This window comes from Cebus imitator, unplaced genomic scaffold, assembly GCF_001604975.1.
Source record: "Cebus imitator isolate Cc_AM_T3 unplaced genomic scaffold, Cebus_imitator-1.0 Scaffold231, whole genome shotgun sequence".
Classification (NCBI taxonomy): domain Eukaryota; kingdom Metazoa; phylum Chordata; class Mammalia; order Primates; family Cebidae; genus Cebus; species Cebus imitator.
In genome coordinates this window covers 2573361-2578537 of record NW_016107546.1, presented here as the reverse complement: position 1 = coordinate 2578537, position 5177 = coordinate 2573361, and positions in this window count along the sequence as shown.

The following is a 5177-nucleotide window of genomic DNA, read 5'->3' as shown; positions in this document are numbered from 1 at the left end:
CTACCCTCAAGTTTATCCGCAAAGATGGAATTCTAATTATGAAAGATATCTAAATCATTGACATTTATTTGTATTTTGATGAAAATGCACACATTTGCCTCATATCTTTGTATCCGTTACTTAGGTTGAAAATCTCAGGAACCATATGTGCACTAAAAAAACATAAAAGTATTCATTTACCTTGCTTTAGTAATTCCATTCTAGGAAATCCAGCTTAAGGAGATTATCAGAAATATGGAAGAAAATGTTTACTAAAATGATTGTAGCAGTATTCTTTTTTTGGGTTGTGGGGGATGGAGTTTCGCTCTTGTTGCCCAGGCTGGAGTGCAGTGGCGTGATCACGGCTCACCACAACCTCCACTTCCCTGTTCAAATGATTTTCCTGCCTCAGCCCCCCAATGCATCACCATGCCTGGCTAATTTTGTATTTTTAGTAATATTTTATACTTTTTGGTAGAATCGGGGTTTCACCATGTTGGCTGGGCTGGTGGTCTCAAACTCCCGACCTCAGGTGATCTGCCTGCCTCAGCCTTCCAAAGTGCTGGGATTACAGGCGTGAACCACCGCGCCCAGCCAGCATTCTTTTTAATAGAAAAGTTTAAAACAATGCAAATGTCTAAAATGTAAAAATGGGTCAGGTGTGGTGGCTCATGTGTGTAATCCCAGAGCTTTGGGAAGCGAGGCAGGAGGATCCCTTGAGGCCAAGGGTGTGAGACCAGCCTGGGCAACATAGCTGGACCCTGTCTCTATTTTAAAAACACTAAAAAAAATTTTTTTTGATGTAACAATGGTAAAATAAAAATAAAAATAGGATGGTAATGGTTCTACAACATTGTAAATGTACTTAATGCCACTGAACTATACAGTTAAAAATGGTAAAATGGGCTGGGCACAGTGGCTCACATCTGTAATCTTAGTACTTTGGGAGGCTGAAGCAGGAGGATCGCTTGAGCCCAGCCTGGGCAACATCACAAGACCTCATCTCTACAAATAATAAGTGAGTGAGTGAATATGTGGGACAACAAGCTCAGGCCAACCGCTCAGCTCTCAAGGTCATTTTTTGAAGTTTAGTAATTCTTCATGATCTTTGGCTAACATCCTTAACTTTAGTTTCAAATGGATTAGTCACCCCATCTGGTAAAGTTCCTCTAAATCTTTAAATCTAATTGTCACATCTTTTTAAACAGCACCCAAATAAGAACTATATATTTCAAAATTGACATCTTCACTTTTTTGTTGTTGCGACAGCATCTCACTGTGTCACCAGGCTGGAGTGCAGTGGTGGGATCATAGCTCACTACAGCCTCAAACTCCTGGGCTCAGGTGATCCTCTCACCTCAGCCTCCTGAGTAGCTGGAACCACAGACACATACTACTATGCTCAGCTAATTTTTGCATTTTTGTAGAGACAGGGCCTCACTATGTTGTCCAGGCTGGTCTTGAGCTCCTGGGCTCAAGTGATCCATCTTCCTTGGCCTTTCAAAGTGCTGGGATTACAGGTATGAGCCACTGTACCTGGCCAAAATTGACCTCATTAAGCCTGTTCTTGTTTAATTGCTAAAAGATGGAAATTATAAAAATTCTTATGAAATCAAGTATTTTAAATAATGTAAGTTTATTGGCAATGTTTTCATTTGAATGGGAGTTTAGTACAAGAAGGAACCTCATTAACTTTTCCCATGTATCTGGAATATATGTCAGATCACTTCAAAATATTTTAATTTTTATGTTTAAATTTCAATGATGGAAGAAAAACATCAGTGGTGTTCATAGTGAACAAAACGGTTTTAAACGTTATGCTCTGGAGAGCCATTTTACTTATGTGTATAGGACAAGGCATTGAAACTTCTTTATTGTCATTGCAGTTTATGAAGTAATTTATGTTTCAGCAATAAAAATAATTTTATTCCTTGTTTAATAGCCACTGACAATATTCAGTGATTTTGAAGTGTTTTAAGATTCTTAAAGACTAAATATTGTTGATGAATAATGCAGTGAATTGCAAAAACACTTGATGCTACTTTAAGTTGGTTATTAACTCATATTGCCACCAGGCATGGCTATCTCATGTGTCACAAAACAATGACATTAAAAGATATTATTTTCATACATTTTTTGAGTTTGTCACTATACCCATTGTTAGTATGTTTGGAAATAAGTTTTCTTTTATGATTTTTTTTTTTTTGAGACAGGGTCTCACTCTGTCATCCAGGTACGATCTCAGCTCACTGCAACCTCTGCCTCCTGGGTTCAAGCCATTCTCCTGCTTCATCCTCCCAAGTAGCTGGGATTACAGGTGCCCGCTACTCGCCTGGCTAATTTTTGTATTTTTAGTGGGAATAGGGTTTTACCATGTTGGCCAGTCTGGCCTCAAACTCCCAACATCAGGTGATCTGCCTGCTTCAGCCTCCAAAAGTGCTGGGATTACAACCTTTATGATTTTTAAATTCCTGCCAGGTGCGGTGGCTCACATCTGTAATCTGCAATCTCAGTACTTTGGGAGGCCCAGGTGAATAGATTACGAAGTCAGGAGTTTAAGACAAGCCTGGCCAACATGGTGAAACCCTGTCTCCACTAAAGATACGAAAATTAGCCAGGCGCGGTGGCAGGGGCCTGTAATCCCAGCTACTTGGGAAGTTGAGGCAGGAGAATTGCTTGAACCCGGGAGGTGGAGGTTGCAGTGAGCTGAGATTGCACCAATGCACCCCAGCCTGGGTGACAAAGCAAGCCTCCATCTCAAAAAAAAAAAAAAAAAAGAAAAAAAAAAAAAAAAAAAAGAAAAAGAGAAAAAGGGAACATATCCTCGCCTTTTGAATTGTGAGTCTTCCCATTAGTTTATCTTCCATTGTTATGATTTTATGTCACTGTCTTTCCTTCCAGGGAGCTAATTTAGGTCTGTGCTAAGATTTAGACATCACCCTAGTTTTATGACCAATATTCCTACAGATCACTTCTTTCTTTGTTCTTTTCTCAGATTCCATAGATAGCTACTACTATGTATTTCAAGTTGGTTTTTGTTAGTTTACAAATGTGACGTCTGCCCTGCATTTCAGGAGTGATGTTTCTGACTTTGTCTACAAACTCTTGAGAGTACCATGTCTGTGGTTATCAGATCAAGAGCATCCCATAACATGCACTGACCATCCCAATTTCTCAATATTCAATCATATGAGACAAATTTTACTGTAGGTCAAAGAGGTTCAAATGAGCTATGTTAGTGACTTTCAGGCCTCATGTCAGCTAGTTATCAATTTGCTGCCCCTCAGCTCCAAATTTAGCCGTTAAGTACCTGCTCTGCAATAAGGGAGTGGACTCCTTTACAGAGAGCACAATGTTACACTTCTCACTATACGACGCTAGAGGGACATTATAGGAGGAAGGGGTTTCTTGTCTTGGTCCTCATGGGCTGCATCTTTCATTTTCTTGCTCCTGCTGTGCAGTTCAACTGCCAAGACTATAAGGGGTTGGTGGAGAGGGAGGTATACATCCAGTGGTGCTCTGTGCCATCTGTGCTCAATTCAGCCTGAAGGCCTCTTGCAGGCAATAGCTCCCTAATTCCATCTGCACATCTGCCCACCAGCCTTAACTCACCTCTGCTCCAAAGGTTGTTTTCCACAGCCCTCTTGACACACACCTCACACCCCCCTGGCCACACCACCCTTGCCAGCAAGCAGACCCTGATATCNAAAAAAAAAAAAAAAAAAAAATCCTTGTGAACATTACATATGCACGTAATAAAGATTAGTTATTATGCAGAATGCTTTCATCCATATGTAATGAAATTGACTTGACTGCAAGTGATAACATGGCTAATTTTCCAAAATCTTTTTTGCCATCTCAATTTTTGAAACAGTACCATTGCTCAATGACATAGAAGAAATTATTTCAGTTTGATTTCTTTTTATCTTCATACTAATAACCTCTTACACAGCCAGCAAAATCCATTTTTCCTTAACATCGTGTGGCTTACCACATTTTTCAAACATTTGCTCTATTCTGAAAGAAACAATAAAACCATCTTTCTGGTTAGGAAAAATCTGTTAAACATTCCATCGATAGAAAGACAGCTTTCAAAGTTCTTAGGATACTGCACCTCTGCCAACTTATTGCTATATTTCTTTATAAAGTGGTCTCTTAATCTTCGTGGTTTCATTGCTTCCTGAGAGAAAAACACGTTAACAAAATGGAAATATTGGTAACTGTTCATTTGTGGACAAAGATTTAAGACCTAATTTGAAATACTCAACTGAATATTGATACTTTTCTTCATAATTAATGAAATAGGACTGAATAAATATACTCATATAGGTAGGGAAAATCACTGAAAGTGCAACATTATAAATACAGGCTGAATTGTAGTAGGTATCAACTACTCAAATACCATGAGTGACAGCATTGCCTTTGATGATTTTCCAAAATGGAGAACGAATTTTGGTAAAGTTCTCACTAAAACAAAATGCAGTCTTGCCTTGTGTTACATGATGTTTTACTTTCTTGGAAAACTCATTTATTGAAACTATGCTAAAAATATTTGGTGCGTATATGTACAAGAGAGAGTCTGGGCTCAGATAATCGAAAAAAATATTTTTCCTTCATATGAATATTTAGGACATTCAAAAATTGGACAGTATGTGGGACTATCCCACACACTGGGGAGCTCTAGCACCTTGAGCCTCTGCCCACTCAATGCTAGTAGCAGAGTTGCTATGACACCCTCACATATCTCCAAAGCACCCCCTGCAGCTTGAAGGATTTCATCTTTTTTATTTTTACTACTCCTTCAATTGAGAATCACAAGACAAAAGCAGCTGCCTCAAAGCTCAGCAAATAGTATGTTCTCAAATGGCCAGGGGTGACTGAAAAGAGTTGCATCCTGTCTAAATGCTATGACGATTCTAAATAAAAGTCTTATTTTCCAAGTTACTTCTTGATAAAAGTTCATATATCATAAGAAATTCAGAGGCACTTTTTTTTCTTCTTAAGCAGCAAAACTCTTCAGATTTGTAGGTATGGGATGAAGAATGGCAATTGCTAGTTAGTAGAGCCTCACCAATGAAAGTTGGTTGCTCTCTAGTATCTGAAGAGACTAGTCTTTATTTGAAAACCTTGTAATTATGTCACTTGGGGCAGACACCTTGGAAGAAGATGTCTATTCTCTTCAAGGCCCATGACAACCA